This window comes from Muntiacus reevesi, chromosome X, assembly GCF_963930625.1.
Source record: "Muntiacus reevesi chromosome X, mMunRee1.1, whole genome shotgun sequence".
Taxonomy (NCBI): domain Eukaryota; kingdom Metazoa; phylum Chordata; class Mammalia; order Artiodactyla; family Cervidae; genus Muntiacus; species Muntiacus reevesi.
In genome coordinates this window covers 144,887,091-144,907,650 of record NC_089271.1, presented here as the reverse complement: position 1 = coordinate 144,907,650, position 20,560 = coordinate 144,887,091, and the positions used below count along the sequence as shown (strand labels likewise).

General features: G+C 36.7%; 1 non-coding gene across 1 annotated transcript; it reads left to right on the top strand.

Annotated features, from left to right (window-relative positions):
- Window positions 1-20,105: 20,105 nt before the first annotated feature.
- On the top strand, window positions 20,106-20,212 carry LOC136154836 (U6 spliceosomal RNA). Its single transcript, XR_010660545.1, has one exon. It is a non-coding gene; the product is annotated as a U6 spliceosomal RNA (small nuclear RNA).
- The last annotated feature ends 348 nt before the right edge of the window (window positions 20,213-20,560 follow it).

Below are 20,560 nucleotides of genomic sequence, written 5' to 3'. Positions count from 1 at the left end.
ATCCCTTCCCATTCCAGACCAATTTCAACTAAAAACTGTAACAGTGCTCTTAAAAATATTAAAAACTCTTAATGTTAGGGATTTTAATTTAACCCACTAGTATGTTGCTTTTTCCAAATGAGGACTTTCTTATTCACATATGTTTAATAAATTATGTGAGACATATACTTAACTAATTATGATTGAATCAGAAGCCCTGAGTTAAAAAAAGATACCCTATTCATGGATTAGAAGACTTGATAGTGTTAATATGGTAATTCTCTCCAAAAGTTATCTATAAATATCTATAATATATGGAAAAGCAAAGGACACTGGATAGCCTAAATATTTTGAAAATGAAGAACACAGTTGAAGGACTTGTTGCCTGATTTCAGGGCTAAATAAAACTACGGTAATCAAGACTATGTAGTATGCCATAAGGATAGACATATAGATTGATGGAATAAGACACAGTCCAAAAGTAGACCCACATGTATATCGTCAATTCATGTTTTAAAAAGGACCCACAGAAAAAAAAAAGGACCCACAGGAATTCAGTGGAGAAAGACTTTTCAACAAATGATACTGGAACAACTAATTGTATGTCATCTTGGTCAGTTTGGACTGCTACAACAAAAATACCACAGGCAGGAATTTTTCATAGTTCTGGAGTGTGGACCCATGATCAAGATGCTGGCAGATTTGGTGTCTAGTAGGGGTCAGATTCCTGGTTCATAACCAGATATCTTCACATGACAGAAGGGGCAAGGGAGCTTTCTGGAGTCATTTTCATAATGAAACTAATTCCTCATGAGGGCCCCACTTGCATGGCTTAATTGCCAAAGGCCCTGCTTCCAAATACCATCCAACTGGATGAATTTTGCAGTTACACAAACATTCAGTCTATAGCAGACATCAATATACAAAAAAAGTACCCTTACCTCACACCATATACAAAACATGAATTAAAAATGGCTCACAGAACAAAAATGTAAAACCCCAAATTATAAAAGCTTTATTTAGATAATTCCTGGGTGATCCCAGTGGTTAAGATTCTGAGCTCTCACTGCCAAGGGCCTGGCTTCAATCCCTGGTCAGGGAACTAAAATTCCATAAGCCACGTGATGTGGCCAAAAAAAACAAAATAAAATAAAAATTAAAATTTCATTTAAAGATAGGAACAATATGGGATAGTTTGTTGTTTCAGAGTAAACTATTATTGTTTATTAATTCTGAAGTAATTTAAATATTTTTATTGTAATTTTTTATTTTAGGCTGCACTGGGTCTTCATTGCTGCTTGGGCTTTTTTCTAGTTGCAGTGAGTGAAGGCTAAGCTACTCTTTGTTGCAGTGCACAGGCTTCTTATTGTGGTGGCTTCTCTTGTTGCTGAGCACAGGGTCTAGGGCACTCCGGCTTCAGTAGCTGCGGTATGTGAGTTCTAGAGCACAGGCTTAATAGTTGAGGTGCACAGGTTTAGTTGTTCCACAGCATGTGGGATTTTCCCGAACCAGGGATTAAACTTGTGTTTCCTGCATTGGCAGGCGGATTCTTTACCACTGAGCCACCAGGGAAGCCCAGTTCAAAGATTTTTGAAATGAATTTTCTGCCACTATCTACTTCCTAAGTTCCAGAGGTTTCTTCTACTAAGAAATGGGAAAGGCAAATGCTAATTATAAAATATTACATGTGGACAATAAAATTTAAGATATCATTAGAAAAACAGAGAAAAGGATAATCCTGGATTAGCATATGACATGAATTTGTGCCATATGACAATTTAAGATAATAACTGGACAATGAGGGTATTGACAAATTTCTGTGACGTTCAAACAAGTCTAGAATATCTATATTAGTAACATATATCCATACATATATAACCTAAGAAAGCATAATGTTTCTTATTTGACAATGTTTACCATGTAATTTAACATACCAAAAAAACCCCTCTAATTGTTTCAACATGTCTTTTATAAAGTGAGAGACAATTTTTTTTGAGATTTTCTAAGGACCCTCTGGGAAATTTCAAAACCAGTTTGAGGTCAAAAAGATTCCATTTAGATTTTTATTTTGGGAAGCTGCCAAAAATGTCAAATTTTCAAAAAGTTTGAACATTTGATTAAACAGGATCACAAGTCAATATGAAACAATACTTATCTATTTAACCAAAGGGACAATCAAAAATTTTTTAAGGTAAATACAGAAGGTTACAAAACTGAATGAAAATATAGCTCTTTTCACATTGAGAAGACTCAGTTCTCCCACATAATCAAAGACCTGATAAAGACAACATGAAACACAAAAAATTCTTTGGTAAGACAAAATCTTTGCTTTCCAGAAAGATTACCCAAAAGGTAAAGAAAAACATTTCACAATCTCTTATCAAGAGAAGATCAATAGTCCAAAAGACTTTTTCTTTTTAACGGAGAGAAAGCCAAACTTTTTTTGTACCATTGTACTCCTCCCTCCCTCCCTCCCTTTCTCCCTGCCTTCCTCCCTCCCTTCCTTCCCTTTCTTTTTTTCTTGCCATACCTCTAAGCAGGCTAGATCTCACTTCCCTGACCATGGATCAAATCCTTTCCCCCTGCAGCAGAAGCATGGAGTCTTAAGGACTGGACTGCCAGGAAAGTCCTTGTACCACTGTACTTTTGATGTTAAAGCTCATTCTTTAAAAAACTTATAAATAAATCCATTCTAATCTTAGCCAGCTTGACCACACATAAAATTCCTTCCCCAAGATTCTGTTTACTGAAACTTTCTACCCACTCAGCCACTCAGGTTTTTTTTCCTGTATTTTCCTCTTCCTCATTCTAGAATACCCAGTCATTTGACTTTAGAACAAAATTACTCCTTTTCCCTTAACAAAAACATGTCTTTCATACTTCTTATCCAAAACACACATCCTACTTTTTTTTACCTACTTTTCATACACAGTTGCTTCCTTTTACCCTTATTGTTTCTAGTATTTTTAATTACATATATAGATTAGCATTCTTAACCCTTAGAAACCTTAATTTCTAGAGAAACTAAAAAGTAAACAATTGAGGACTGCCTGTTACTTAAGCATTCTATGATTGGCAAATTTATAAATATATTTCACAATTTCTAAAAGCATATACTTCCTGACAGTGAATTTTCCAATACTGCACAACACATGTTTGCTGATACATCCAAAAATCTTCAGTTCCTTTATGAGAAGATGCCAAAGTAGATAAACCTATGTTTAGCAGTCTGTTTCAGTATTTTATCTGAAAATGATCTAGACAGTCAATGCATATCCATCATTAGTTAATATAACTTTTAAGTTTTCAAGTTATCAAAAAGATTTTTGAAACTATTTTTAAGTAGACATACCATGAAACATAATTACTGTTGAAAAGTTCATATATGAAGTTTTACCTTAATTACATCTATGTAATTAACCTTTTAGATTACTCATGAAAACTTCTTGAGGCATTAAATAGCTAACCATCATCTTAAATTATTTTTCTTTCTAACAAATCCTGTAACAGAGATAATATGACTTTTAGTAAACCTGGATAGAAAAAGCTGTGTTTGCATCATATTTAATGCTGATAACTCTGAAGACATGCCTGTTTTAATTAAACCAACGAAGTTAGACTAACTTTTATTTATGAAAGATTATCCTAGACCACATGAACTTGAAAAATATTTGGGCTAATTTCTGTATTTCTGAGAGAATACTTAAAAAAAAATTACTGGATCAACAGCCCAACTTTTAATTATCCAAATTCCTATATTAAGATTCAGGGGATTCTGAGTTGCATGATTTATTAGCATAAACAAGTGTAAATTTTCTCTGCAGGAAGTTTACATCATCCTAACCCTACAGTCATTTTGGTGAATAGTCTGTCTACATAGTAAAAAATAGCCAGGTACAAAATGAGTGCAGACATGAAAAAAAAATTCAGCAGAAACAACACACAGCAAATACAGATCTATAGGAGTTTCAGATATTGGAATTACAAGACTCAATTTAAAAATAATTTTTCTGGGAATTCCCTGGCAGTCCAGTGGTTAAGACTGCACTTCCACTGCCACTACAAGGGCTGTGTTTGATCCTTTGTTGGGAAACTAAAATCCCATCTGCTGTGCAATGCAGCTAATAATAATAATAATAATAATTTTTCATACTAAATAGGAGATAAAAGACTGACTCATGGAAGTTTCAGCCAGTAACTAGAAAGTATAAAAAACATTAAACAGGGCATTCTAGAACTAAATTTTTTTAATTCATTTTTCATTATAGTTGAATTATAATGTTGTGTTAATTACTGCTGTACAGTGAAGTGACTTAGTTATATATATATATATATATATATATATATATATATTCCTTTCCATTGTGGTTTTTCACAGGATATTGAGTACAATTCCCTGTGCTATAAGTAGGACCTTGCTGTTACATGCCAGTCTGCATCTGCTAATCCCAAACTCCCAATTCAACCCTCTCCCACCACCATCCCCCTTGGCAGCCACCAGTCTATTCTCTATGTCCCCAGTTCTGTTTCTGTTTCATAGATAGGATCATTTGTGTCATATTTTAGATTCCACATATAAGTGATATAATATGGTATCTGTCTTTATCTTTCTGACTTACTTCACTTGGTATGATAATCTCTAGTTGCATCCATGTTGCTGCAAATGGCATTATTTCATTCTTTTTTATGGCTGAGTAGTATTCCACTATATACATGCACGACATCCTCTTTATCCATTCATCTGTCAATGGACATTTAGGTTGTTTCCAAGTCTTGGCTATTGTAAATAATGCTTCAGTGAACGTTGGGGTGCACGTGTCTTCTTGAATTACAGTTTTGTTTCTACTATCCTGATAATTTACAGTATCTATAAGCATTTTTGAGACAAATAGAGCAAATTTAGGATTTGATAAAAATGATAGATAGGCTTTAATTGCTTCTAGGGCCACAAATTGAGTTCTCTAAAAGACTCAATTTGTAAGACAAGTACAATTATTTTTAATTCTTAAAAGAACTGGGTTGAAACCTGAATGATATCAAGAGGCTAGCCCACCCATCCAACTATCTTCAATTAGCTTCTTTATATCAGGGAGAAGATATCCAACTAAGACAGAAATCAAAAGAATCATATGTTCTAGATTTAGAGCTGTATTATTGAACTTTATTTTCTTGGGCTCTAAAATCACTGCAGATGGTGGCTGCAGCCATGAAATTAAAAGATGCTTGCTCCTTGGAAGAAAAGCTATGATCAACCTAGACAGTATATTAAAAAGCAGAGACGTTACTCTGCTGATAAAGGTCCATCTAGTCAAAGCTATGTTTTTTCCAGTAGTCATGTATGAATGTGAGAGTTGGACTATAAAGAAAGCTGAGAACCAAAGAACTGATGCTATTGAGCTGTGGTGTTGGAAAAGACTCTTGAGAGTCCCTTGGACTGCAAGGAGATCCAACCAGTCAATCCTAAAGGAGATCAGTCTTGAATATACATTGGAAGGACTGATGCTGAAGCTGAAACTCCAATACTTTGGCCACCTGACGCGAAGAGCTGACTCATTGGAAAAGATCCTGATGCTGGGAAAGATTGAAGGCGGGAGGAGAAGGGGACGACAGAGGATGAGATGGTTGGATGGCATCACTGACCTGATGGACATGAGTTTGAGCAAGCTCTGGGAATTGGTGATAGACAGGGAAGCCTGGTGTGCTGCAGTCCATGGGGTTGCAAAGAGTTGGACATGACTGAGCAGCTGAACTGAACTTATCTTTGGAATGTTTCAGTAAATCTTCCCACAAAGACTTCAGAAGGTCTCATTTTGTTTTTTGTACTCTGGGTACATAGTTTCATTTTAGCTTAGGGTACTGGTGGTGGTTTTGTCGCTAAGTCGCATCCAACTCTTGTGATCCCATGGACTGTAGCCTGCTAGGCTCCTCTGTCCATGGGATTTTTCAGGCAACAATATTGGAGTGATTTGCCATTTCCTTCTCCAGGAGATCTTCCCAACCCAGGAATCGAATCCGGATCTCCTGCACAGCAGGCAGATTCTTTACTGACTGAGCTATCAGGGAAGTCCTTGCTTAGGGGAAAGGCCTAAAAATGTTCCTATCAGGCTGTGAATATCAGCTTCCAATTTGGCAAACTTCTTACCAGAGCTTCCTTTAAAGAAAAATTTTCTCAAATATCTTATAAGGTTTTCAGAAACAGTAAATATTCCTGGCAGTTTTGAACTCTTTAATTTTTTTCCCTTCACCTTTAAGTCAAATATATACCTATCAAGTTATTTCCAACCAAAACCAATAAGCCTTTTATGGATTAACCATGGACACTTCAAGCATCCCCAAAGATGGTAAAAAGATGTAGTTTTCCCATTATCCAGGACCACTTGCAACGACAACCAAAGGAAAGAAAGACTTGGACAATTCCCCTGAGAGCTAGCAACAATCAGTAAGACACTAGCTGCAAATGGAGTGCAAGTCACATTTCTGTCTGGCCATATTCTTGGGGGTCCAAACCTGACAGTTCAGCTGCCTGTACATGTAAGCAGTGACAACTTGTGCTCCCCAGCAGGAAGAAACCCAAGCTAGTTCCTCAGTACACAAAATGAGAGACAGGCAGGAAAGTAATAGTTGTCACTGGGGTGGAAAGGATTAATAACAAATGGGTATCCCCAAACCAAACTCACAGAAGTTTGAATTTAGAAAAGAAGGAACACCATAAAATTTTACTTTCCTCTCTTAATTGGACACTACAGATTGAGATCCAGGACAGCTGAGCTGGTAAGAATTCTTACTTTTCACTGGCTTCCATCTTTTTCCTGGGGTTCTATCTATAGGCTCTAGAACAAATGACATGTCCCAGAGGGTCTCATTTGGGTCATCAGAAATTGCAGGGGAAGAAAAATAATATTCTCTCTACCCTTCTGAGTATTTGGCTGATAACTGTTTTTCTCTAGGACATCTCATAAATAGATGAGCTCATCTAGGCTAAAAGTTTCTCACTGTGGCCACTGTAATTAAAAGATTATCTTTGGTAAAATTAAACCATTTGTTCAGAAAAACATGTTTGGAGATCTTAATTTTTATACACATTTATACTTAATATGCATAATATACATATTTATATTTAATTTTTATATATACATATAATTCCAGTTAACTGGAATCCCAGATGGAGGAGTTTCTGACTCTTCGGGCTTGAAGAAACCCATTTTTTCTTTTTCTCTCTTATAACAAAATGTATTTACTTGAAGCCTCATACTGGCCCAGTCGAGTTTGTTGGACCAGTCCAACTGCAGACCCAGTCTAGAAAAAGAAATGCTCAAGTGAAGTCAGCTCACTCATTATGCAAAAACAGTAGAGCTTGGATATCCAAGAGGGACTTATTCATGGCCCCCAGAGAGAGCAAGAAGGCAATGAACCAGTGGGATCAGCAGGTATCTGCTCTTGCTCATTGTTCCTTAGGACCATTGGTGATCTCCTTTGGATACCACCAGGACAAAGGGCTTCCCATGTGACGTTAGTGGTAAAGAACCCACCTGCCAATGCAGGAGAAATAAGAGACGTGGGTACAATCCCTGAGTCAGGAAGATCCACTGGAGAAGGAAATAGCAGCCCACTCCAGTATTCTTGCCTGGAGAATCCCATGAACAGAGGAACCTGGAGGGGCTACAGTCTATAGGGTAGCAAAGAGTCAGACATGACTGAGTGACTAAGCACACAGGACAATTAAAAAATATACTGAAGCATATTAAACATTTTATAGTTTATCTGGGGCTTTCCCAGTGGCTCCGTGGTAAAGAATTCACCTGCCAATGCAGGAGACACGGGTCTGATGCCTGATTCGGTAAGATCCCGCATGTCGCAAGGCAGCTGAGCCTGTGCACTACAGCTACTGTGCCTGTACTCTAGAACCCAGAAGCCACAACAGTTGAGCCTATATGCTGCAACTACTGAAGCCCGCACACCTTAGAGCCTGTGCTCTGCAACAAGAGAAGGCACCACAGTATGAGAAACCCACACCACAACTAGAGAAGTAGCCCCCACTCACTGCAATTAGAGAAAAGTTCATGCACAGCAACAAAGACCCAGCACAACCCAAAATAAATTAAATTTTTTTGAAAGTTTATCTGAGCAAACACTGATGCAAACTAGGCTGTACAAAACCAGAAGCGGTTAGAAGCACTCCACCAACAGGACCTAGGGGGAAGGATTTTATAGAGAAGACATAGAAGCAAAGCAAAAAGAAAATTATTTGATCGGCTATAGCTTAAGGGGTTGCATTATTTGGGAAAGTCTAGTTGGCTGCTTGTGATTAGTTGTTCTTCTTAACCTTGAGAAACTTATAGGAATTGACTCTGGCTTAGGTTTTGGTTTGTTTACATGGACTACCAAGTCATTAGAGCCACCTCAGTTCAGTAGTCTCCTTGTTTGATTACTGTAAGAGTATAGAAGAGGAACACTTCCCAATTGACTCTGTGAAAGCAGTATTACTCTGATATCATAACAAGACTAGGTACAACAAGAAAAGTACAGACCAATATTTTTTATGAATATAGAGACAAAAGCCTTAACAAATTACCAGCAAGTTGAATCTAACAATATATAAAAGGATTATACACAATGGCCAAGTGGAATTTATTCCAGGAATGCAAATTTGGTATATCACAGAAAAATCAGAGAATATAAACCACTGAATTAACATAATGAAGGCCCCAAACCACATGATCATCTCAAAAGATACAGGAAAAAAAATAAATCCAGCAATTTCTCATGATAAAAATATTCAACAAACTAAGAATAAAAGGTAACTTCCTCAACTTGATAGAGGAAATCTACAAAAAGATGCAACTGACATCACACATAAGGATGAAACACTAAAAATTTCCTTCTAGGAACTGAAACAAGACAAGGATGACTTCTACTGCCATTTCTAGAGGTTGTACTAGAGGTTCTGGCCAAGGTAATTAGGCAAAAATAAATAAATAGGCATCCAGTTAGGAAAGGAAGAAGTAAACACGTCTCTATTTGAAGATAACAGTCTTGTACATAGCATAACCTAAGGAATCCATGAAAAAAAACTATGAGAACTAATACATGAGTGGAACATGGTGGCAGGATATAATATTAACAAACAAAAATCAATTGTATTTCTTTATATAGAAATTAGCAATCTGAAATTGAACTGAAGAAAATGATTCTACTTATGATGACATCAAAAATAAAAATATTTTACGGATACATTTAACAAAAGAAATTTCAGTCTTATAAATTGAAAATACAGAATGTTGTTGAAAAAATTAAAGAAGACCTAAATAAATGGAAATAAATTCCATGTTTGTGGATTAAAAGACAATATTGTTCTATTGGTCATATTACCTAATTGATCTACAGATTCAATTCAATCCCTATCAAAATCCTATCTGGCTTTTATGTAGAAAATGACAAGGTGATTTCAAAAATCAAAGGATGCAGAATAGATAAAACTTAGTTTAGAAAGAATAACATAGGATATCTTAAACTTCTTAATTTCAAAAGTTACTAACAAATAACAGTAATCAAGACAGGGTGGGACAGCAACTAGAGATTATCATACTAACTGAAGTTAGTCAGAAAGAGAAAGACAAATACCATATGATATCACTTATATGTGGAATCTAAAGTATGACACAAATGAACCTATCCATGAAACAGAAACAAAATCAGGGACATAGAGACAGACTGGTGGTTGCCAAGGGGGAAGCGGGTGGGAGAGGGTAGGAGCGGGAGTTTGTGGCTAGCATATGCAACTGATAGATATATATATAAAATGGATAAGCAGCAAGATCCTACTGTATAGCACAGGGAGCCATATTCAATATACTGTGAAAAGCCATAATGGAAAAGAATATGAAAAAGAATAAATATATATGTATAACTGAGACATTTAATTGCACAGTAGTAATTAACACATTGGTATTCAACTATACTTCAATAAAAATAAATTAAAAAAAAAGACAGAGTAGTACTGCCATAAGGACAGATATATAGATCAATGGAAAAGAATTTAGTCCACAAGTAAACTATCACATATAGGGTCAATGGATTTTTGACAAATGTAACAAGACAATTCAAAGAGGGAAGAATCATTTTAAAACTAATAGTGACGGAACAATTGGATATCCAAATGCCAAAGATTGAATTTAGATCACTACATTATAACATACACCAAAATTAGCTCAACAAGGGTGATAAATATTAATGTAAGAGCTAAAATTATAAAAACTCTTAGAAGAAAACATAGGAGTAAACCTTCATGTCCTTAGGTTTCACAGTGTTTTCTTAGCTATGACAACAAAAGCACATGTGACAAAAGATAAGATTAGAAGTCATCAAAATAAAAAAAAATTGTGCATCAAATGATACCACTAAGAAAGTGAAAAGACAACCCACAGAGTGGGAAAAAATACTTGTGAATCATTTACTCAATAAGGAACTAATTTCCAGAAAATATAAAGAACTCTAGAAATTCAACTATAAAAAGACAAGCAACCCAATTAAAAATGGGCAAATGATTTGAATAGATATTTATGAAAGTCATACAGATAACCAATAACCAATAAGCACATGAAAAGAAGCTCAATACCATTAGTTGTTGGGGAATGTAAATCAGAATCAAAAGGAGAGAACACTTCATATAAATTATGATGGTTAAAATGAAAATGATGGAAAATGACATATTTTATTGAGGATGATGATAAACTAGAGCTCTCAGATAACATCTGAGTTTATACTAATGAGGTAACTCATGGTGAGTCCCCAGATACCTTCAGGTTATGGGCTGGCCACCATAAGGACCAAATAAATTATTAGAGGGATATGTGGACAAAAAAAAATGTTACCTGACATTCAGGTAGACAAGATGTTGCCTACTATCAAGCCATCAGCCACTGCAACCACCTACAACGGTGCACCCAGAGGGGAATTCAGGATGAAGAAAAACAGGACACTGGCCCTAGGTAGTTAAGATTCATATCGAAGGAAAAATTTCAGTGAGCCCAGACTCTTGTATTTTACCATACATAGAAAAGCACTAAAATCATTAATTTGAGATGTCTGTTTTTGTGATTAACAATAACTTTTGATGTTCAAGCATACATGTTTGTTTTTGGTTTTGTTTTTCAATAAAAACTCCCATATATCGTGGCTCCTGCCTTATCTCTTTGGAACAGTTCCTCGGAGCTATCTGACAGGCTGTATTCTGGGCTATAGTCTTCAGCAAGGCCACTGAATAAAACACAATTCTCAACTTTTAGGTTGTGCATATTTTTTCAATCCACAGCTGAAACTTGCAGTCTTAACATCCTACCCCTCTTCCCAGACCTCTGGAGAGGGAAGGACTGGAGATTTCCTGCCAAAAATTTTGGCTCCCTGTCCACCAATGCCAAATAGAAATATGGAGACAGTATGGAGGAAATAGAAAAGAGTAGTTTTTTTTTTTAAAGAGTAGTTTTATTTTTGCCTGACAAAAGGGAAACACAGTAGGCTAGTGCTAAGAACTGTGTACTCCTTCCTGGGGTACTGGGGATCTTATTTATAGGTGGAACTCATAGTCCAGAGTGAGTGAAGGTTTTGTATTCTTCTTCTTGCATTATAAAATAGTCACTGCTGGCATCAGGCAGCTTGATAATTGGGTCCATTTGTATCTGGGTTATTGGCCTGTGACCTTCTTTCTGAAATGTAAACAGCTATAAGAGGTAATCTGCTACTAGAGAGTGCAGGAAGGGTAAATACCAGGTGCAGGATATAATTTACACAGTATTAGGGGGTGATAGGTTAGCTTTCTGAAGGACAGATCTAGTACAGACACTACAGATTAATAATAGTGAGTGAAGTCACTCAGTCATGTCTGACTCTTTGCGACCCCATGGACTATAGCCTACCAGGCTCTTCTGTCCATGGGATTTTCCAGGCAAGTGTACTGGAGTGGGTTGCCATTTCCTTCTACAGAGGATCTTCCCAACCCAGGGATTGAACCCACATTGGAGGGAGACGCTTTACCATCTGAGCCACCAGGGAAATCCAGATTAGTAATAGTTAAAACTAAAATTAGCTAGCTCTTTCAGGTCAGTTTATGTGTCTTCTCTAGCCTGTTCACTGTTCTCTTTATTTTCCTTGTTTTTCAGGAGAGAGGAAAAAAAACCTCATTTCTAATTTTTTTTTTTTTTTTTGCAGCAGATTGAGTTCAGTCACCATTGGTTGATTTAATCAATCATTCCTATGTAATAAAACATTCATAAACCACCCTAAATGACAGGGTTTGGGAAGCTTCTGGGTTGGAGAACACATGAATGTGCTGGGAAAGTGGTGTGTCTAAAGACAGCAAAGAAGCCCTGCCTTTCTACTTCCCCCCAATACCTTGCCCTATGCCTCTCTTCCATTTAGCTATGCCTGAGTTGTATCATTTAAAATCAATACTAGAAACTAAAGCATTTTTCTGAGGGTTGTGAGTTGTTCAAGTAAATTACTAAAACTGAGCAGAGGGTCATGGGCATCCCCAAATTTGTAGTTGGCAGGGCAGAAGTGTAGGCAACCAGGGCACCCCATTTGTGGCTGCTGTCTGAAGTGGAGATATTCTTGTAGGACTCAATCTTTAACCAGTGATGTTAGTCTCAGAATTGAATTGACTTGCAGGACACCCAGTTGGGGTTGAAAATTCAGAGAACTGGTTAGTGTTGAAAAACATGCTGCCTCTGTTGTCAAAAGTGGTGTCAGGTAATACCATACATGGTGAAAAGCAACTGAGAAGACATTTATAGATTCATTGGAAATAGAAACTAAACTGCTTGTCAGCTCATTTACCAGAGAAAACCTGGGAAAGAAAGAGCTGGGAGGAGACCTGGGATCAGAACTAATTTCAGTTTGTAGAACAATTTATGCCTCAGGACATTGTTGAAAACAATAGAGCAATCAGCAGGCCAGTTGGCGCTGGAGAATCAGAAAATTGGCTGCTGCTGAAAAATGTACTCCCTTTGATATCAGAAATGGTGTCACATAACACCACACATGGTAAAAAGCAATTGAGAGGACATTGATAGATTCATTGGCAATACAAACTAAACTGTAGGTCAACTCATTTACCAGAGAAAACCTGGAAAGAGAGAGCTAGGAGGCCTGAGAGCAGAACTAATCTCAGTCTGCAGAATAATTTATGCCTCAGGGTATTGTTGAAAACAGTAATGCAATCAGCAGGCAATTAGTGCTGTTTTAGTGGCAATTAGTTGTTGCATTTGGTAAGGGACAAAGAGAGTCCTGCCAAAAAGCACTGTCATTCCAAGGGGACTGTGGGCATACCTAAGCTGTGCACACTGAGGAACAACAAAAGAGGTTTCACACATCTTATGTGTGTGGGCACAGGTATTACTTATTTAGAGACTAGCTGGATTACCAAAAATAATCTAAATTATCTAAAATTACCTAGCTAGTCACTAAACCTTGAAAAAAACAATAACAAGCCCCATATGGGGAGGAGGAGTTGCTATATTATCTAATATGTTGTTTTCAACAAAAATTTATGAGACATGCAAAGTAAGAGGAAAGTATGACCTATATATCAGGGGAAAAAAAAATAGGCAACAGAAACTGCCTGTGGGAAGAAAAAAACTGCCTGTGAGAATGAACATATTTCAGATTTAACAAAGACTTCAAAGTAGCTGCTATACATGTAATCACAGAACTAAAAAAAAATGATTAAAAAATTAAAGGAAGATGTGATGTTAATATGAAATCAATAAAGAGAATTAAAAAGAAAATAAATACAAATTCAGGTATGAATTGAAAGTTACAATAACTGAAAAGAAAAATTCAACAGTGGATTTAAACAGGCAGACTAATTAGTTAACTTGAAGATAAACTGATAGATATTAATCAATCTGAACAATGGAAAGAAAGAAAGCTGACAAAAAATGTTCAGAGCCTCAGAGAAATGTGAGACATTATTAAGCTCTATATTTGTTAAAGAAATGACTCCCAATTGATTACGGTAATAGATTATGGATTCTTGATCTCCAAAGAACAAGATTTAGTTTGTTCTTGACCAGAGACCAGGCTTGATCACTCAAGAGCTTTTGTGTAGCAGAGTTTTATTAAAGTAAGCAAAGGGACAAAGAAAGCTTCTGACATAGACATCAGAAGGGGGGTGGAGAGTGTCCCCCTTCACTAGTGTTAGCAAGGGAGTTATATACTTTATAAATTAGTTATTACAATAAATCAAAAGAATGTCTTGAGGTTGTAAAGATATCTTACCTGACTCACTCCCATGATTTACATTTTAAGATAACAGGATGAGCCAGAAGGTTTTCAGGAAGGAGAAACTGTTCTCAAGCAGGATACATTGTTGCTATATAATCCTTAGTACAGAGTTTAAACTGAGTTGTTTGTTGAGTAATCATCAGTTCAGGACTTAAAGAAAAAAAGTTTTGTGTGACTAAGACTAAAGAATGTAGAGAAAAAAAAAAAGGTGTTTGTCCTTTCCTCTTCCTTGAGAATTCCAGACCCCTATCTCTGCTGACAGAATGTGGTCCACTGGAGAAGGGAATGGCAAACCACTTCAGTGTTCTTGCCTTGAGAACCCCATGAACAGTATGAAAAAACAAAAAGATAAGACACTGAAAGATGAACTCCCCAGGTCGGTAGGTGCCCAATATGCTACTGGAGATCAGTGGAGAAATAACTCCAGAAAGAATGAAGGGATGGAGCCAAAGCAAAAACAACACCCAGTTGTGGATGTGACCGGTAATAGAAGCAAGGTCCAATGCTGTCAAAGAAGCAATATTGCACAGGAACCTGGAATGTTAGGTCCATGAATCAAGGCAAATTGGAAGTGGTCAAACAGGAGATGGCAAGAATGAATGTTGACATTCTAGGAATCAGCGAACTAAAATGAACTGGAATGGGTGAATTTAACTCAGATGACCATTATATCTACTACTGTGGGCAGGAATCCCTTAGAAGAAATGGAGTAGCCATCATAATCAACAAAAGAGTCCAAAATGCAGTACTTGGATGCAATCTCAAAACGACAGAATTATCTCTGTTCATTTCCAAAGCAAACCATTCAATATCACGGTAATCCAAGTCTATGCCCCAATGGGTAATGCTGAAGAAGCTGAAGTTGAACGGTTCTATGAAGACCTACAAGACCTTCTAGAACTAACACCCAAAAAAGATGTCCTTTTCATTATAGGGGATGGGAATGCAAAAGTAGGAAGTCAAGAAATACCTGGAGTAATAGGCAAATTTGACCTTGAAGTACAGAATGAAGCAGGGCAAAGGCTAATAGAGTTTTGCCAAGAGAACGCACTGGTCATAGCAAACATCCTCTTCAAACAACACAAGAGACGACTATACACATGGACATCACCAGAGGGTCAACATCAAAATCAGATTGATTATATTCTTTGTAGCCAATGATGGAGAAGCTCTATACAGTCAGCAAAAACAAGACTGAGAGCTGACTGTGGCTCAGATCATGAACTCCTTATTGCCAAATTCAGACTTAAATTGAATAAAGTGGGGAAAACCACTAGACCATTCAGGTATGACCTAAATCAAATCCCTTATGATTATACAGTGGAAGTGATAAATAGATTTAAGGGACTAGATCTGATAGACAGAGTGCCTGATGAACTATGAACAGAGGTTCATGACATTGTACAGAAGACAGGGATCAAAACCATCCCCAAGAAAAAGAAATGCAAAAAGGCAAAATGGCTGTCTGAGGAGGCCTTACAAATAGCTGTGAAAAGAAGAGAAGCTAAAAGCAAAGGAGAAAAGGAAAGAAATACCCATTTGAATGCAGAGTTCCAAAGAATAGCAAGGAGAGATAAGAAAGCCTTCCTCAGGGATCAATGCAAAGAAATAGAGGAAAACAACAGAATGGGAAAGACTAGAGATCTCTTCAAGAAAATTAGAGATACCAAGGGAACATTTCATGCAAAAGATAAGATTGTCACTCAGTAGTGTCTGATTCTTTGTGACCCCATGGACTGCAGCGGGTTGCCATTTCCTTCTCCAAGGAAAGATGGGCTCAATAAAGGACAGAAATCGTATGGACCTAAAAGAAGCAGAAGATATTAAGAAGAGGTGGCAAGAATACACAGAAGAACTGTACAAAAAAGATCTTCACGACCCAGATAATCACAATGGTGTCATCACTCACCTAGAGCCAGACATCCTGGAATGTGAAGTTGAGTGGGCCTTAGGAAGCAACACCACGAACAAAGCTAGTGGAGGTGATGAAATTCTAATTGAGCTATTTCAAATCCTAAAAGATGATGCTGTGAAAGTGCTGCACTCAATATGTCAGCAAATTTGGAAAACTCAGCAGTGGCCACAGGACTGGAAAAGGTCAGTCTTCATTCCAATCCCTAAGAAAGGCAATACCAAAGAATGCTCAAACTACCACACAATTGCACTCATCTCACACACCAGTAAAGTAATGCTCAAAATTATCCAAGTCAGGTTTCAGTAATACGTGAACCGTGAACTTCCAGATGTTCAAGCTGGTTTTAGAAAAGGCAGAGGAATCAGAGATCAAATTGCAAACATCTGCTGGATCATCGAAAAAGCAAGAGAGTCCCAGAGAAACATCTATTTCTGCTTTATTGACTATGACAAAACCTTTGTGTGGATCAAAATAAACTATGGAAAATTCTGAAAGAGATGAGAATACAAGACCACTTGACCTGCCTCTTGAGAAACCTGTATGCAGGCCAGGAAGCAACAGTTAGGACTGGACATGGAACTGGTTCCAAATAGGAAAAGGAGTACCTCAAGGCTGTATCCTGTTACCCTGCTTATTTAACTTCTATGCAGAGTACATCATGCAAAGCACTGGGCTAGATGAAGCACAAGCTGGAATCAAGACTGCCAGGAGAAATATCAATGACCTCAGATATGCAGAAGACACCACCCTTATGGCAGAAAGTGAAGAAGAACTAAAGACCCTCTTGATGAAAGTGAAAGAGGAGACTGAAAAAGTTGGCTTAAAGCTCAACATTCAGAAAACTAAGATCATGGCATCCACTCTCACCACTTCATGGCAAATAGATGGGAAACAGTGGCTGACTTTATTTTTGAGGGCTCCAAATCACTGCAGATGGTGATTGCAGCCTTGAAATTAAAAGACACTTACTTCTTGGAAGGAAAGTTATGACCAACCTAGACAGCATGTTAAAAAGCAGAAACATTATTTTGTCAACAAAGGTCCGTCTAGTCAAGGCTATGGTTTTTCCAATAGTCATGTATGGATGTGAGAGCCAGACTATAAAGAAAGCTGAGCACTGAAGAATTGATGCTTTTGAACTGTGGTGCTGGAAAAGACTCTTGAGAGTCCCTTGGACTGCAAGGAGATCCAAACAGTCCATTCTAAAGGAGATCAGTCCTGGGTGTTCACCGGAAGGCCTGATGTTGAAGTTGAAACTCCAGTACTTTGTTTGCCCACCTGATGTGAAGAGCTGATTGATTGGAAAAGACCCTGATGCTGGGAAAGACTGAGGGCAAGAGAAGGGGACGACAGAGGATGAGATGGTTGGATGGCATCACTGACTCAATGGACATGAGTTTGGGTGAACTCCAGGAGTTAGTGATGGACAGGCAGGCCTGGCATGCTGCAATTCATAGGGTCGCAAAGAGCTGGACACGACTGAGCAACTGAACTGAACTGATCTCTGCTTTGAGAGTCCCAGACCTCTTTCTACTCCTCAGGGACCCCAGACTTCTTTTCAACCTGCCTAGGAATTGACTCTCTCACAATGGTAATCCAGAGAAGCCAAGTGAAAAGACCCAGAAATAATACATAAGAAGGTTGATATAACAAAAGCTATGGATATATACTAGCTTTCCTTCCTTCTCTCCTAAGTTATATAAAGTAATAATTATAACAGTATATTGTTGGGTTTGAAGATATATAGGTGTCATATATATAGATATCTCATGCTCATGCTCAGTTGCTCAGTTGTGCCTGACTCTTACATATATATATATATAAGTATATACATATATATGTAAAACAATAAAATCTCAGAAAGGGGTAAAGTGAATAGTTACAAAGGAATAATTTTTTCTGTATCTCACTAGAATTAAATTAGTTATAAATCCACAGCTCATTCTGGTAAGTTAATATGCATATAATAAGTAACTAAAAAAAAAAATAGCCAAAAAGTTAATGAAATTAGAATGCAACATTAGAAAATATTCACTTAATGCAAAAGAGGAACAGAGGAACAAAAAAAAATGAGTCATAGAAAGCAAAAAGTAAAATTGCAGAAGTAAATCCAACTACATCAGTATTAATAGAAAGTGTGAATGGGTTAAAATATGCAATAAAAGATAGAGTTGTCAGACTGGATATGAAAAAAGGCTAGGGACTTTCCTGGTGGTCCAGAGCCTAAGACTCTGTACTCCCAATGTAGGGGGGCCAGGAACTAGATCCCACAAGCTGCAACTGAGAGTTTCATGTGCTGCAGCTAAAGATTCCACACACCACAATGAAGATCAAAGATCCTGCATGCCACAACTAAGACCCAGCACAGCCAAATAAATAAAATAAATATTAAAAAATAATAAAGTATAGTAATATGCTATCTGCATGAGATACACTTCAAATTCAAAGATGCAAATAGATTTAAAGTAAAAGGATAAAAAAGATTTACAAGCAGCTAAATATATATATATTTATATATACATATATATTTGTATATACATATATATATATATACAAGCAGATAAAAAAGATATACAAGATATATAAGAAAGTTGAAGTGACTATAATATCAGACAAAATACACTTTAAAACAAAAATGTTAGTAAAGACAGAGACATTTTATAATGATAAAAGGATCAATCTATCAGAAAGATATAACAGTTTGAAACATATATGCTCCTAATAATAGAGCATTAGAATACAAGAAGAAAAAATTGACAAAAATAAATGGAAAGTAGACAGTTCAACAATAGTTGGAGATTTTCAATATTTAATAATGTATACAACAACTAAGCAGCAGACCAACAAAAAATAGAAACTTGAACAACATTATAAACCAACTAGAACTAATAGACATCTATAGAACCCTCCACCCAACAATAATAGGATTCTTCTCAAGTACACATGGAATATACTCCAGAATAGACCACATGCTAGTTGACAAAACAACCATGATATATTTATCATGAGCCATGATAAACTTGAAAGATTAGAAATACTATTAAGTATGTTTTCTGCTAACATGGAAAGTAGAAAACAGAAGCAGAAAGAAATTTGGGGAAAGCACAAATTCATGGAGATTAAACAGCATGCTCCTAAATAACCAATAGATCAAAGAAGAAATAAAAAAGGAAATTAAATTATATTGAGATGAATGAAAATGAAGATACAACATACCAAAACTTATGGGTTGCAGCTAAAGCAAGGCTTAGAAGAACATGTGTTGCAATAAATGCCTATATTAAAAAAGAAGAAAGATCTCAAATCAATAACCGAACCTTTTACCATAAGACCTCAGAAAACAGAGCAAACTAAACCTAAAGCAAACAGAAGCAAGGATGTAATAAAGACTAGAGAGAAACTATTGAAACAGAGAATAGAAAAACAGTAGAGAAAATCAATAAAACTAAAAGCTGGTTCTCTGTAAATATCAACAAAATTCACAAACCTATAGACTGAAAATAAAGAAGACTCAAACTACTAGAGTCAGAAATGAAAGAGAGGACATTACTACTGACTTTAGAGAAATAGAAGGATTATGAAGGAATACTAAGAATAACTGTATGCCAATGCATTAGATAACTTAGATGAAATGAACAAATTCCTAAAAAGACACAAACTACCAAAACTGACAAAATGGAAAATAAGAACATACCTATAAAAAGTAAAGAGAATTAATTAGAAAACAAAAAGCTACCCAAAAGGAAAAGTCTAGGCCCAGATTGCTGCACTGGTGAATTATGCCAAACATATAAAGAAGAATTACTACTATTCTTTCACAAATTTTTCTAAAATATACAAGAGGAGAGAATACTTCCTCACTCATTCTGTGAGGTCAGTATTATCCCATTATCAAAACCATACAAAGACACCACATGAAAAGGAAACTACAGTGCTCGCTTCGGCAGCACATATACTAAAATTGGAACGATACAGAGAAGATTAGCATGGCCCCTGCGCAAGGATGACACGCAAATTCGTGAAGCGTTCCATATTTAAAAAAAAAAAAAGAAAAGGAAACTACAGATTAATATCTTGTATAAATATGGATGCAAAAATCCACCACAAAAATACCAAAAAGTGAATTCAGCAACATATAAAAAGAATTACACCAGTGGGATCTATTCCAGGATTGTGAAAAGTGAAAGCCACTCAGTTGTGTCCAACTCTTTGTGACCCCATGGACTATACAGTCCATGGAATTCTCCAGGCCAGAATACTAGAGTCGGTAGCCTTTCCCTTCTCCAGGGGATCTTCCCAACCCAGGGATCAAATCCAGGTCTCCCGCATTGCAGGTGGATTCTTTACCATCTGAGCCACAAGGGAAGCCCAAGAGTGTGAGGCTGG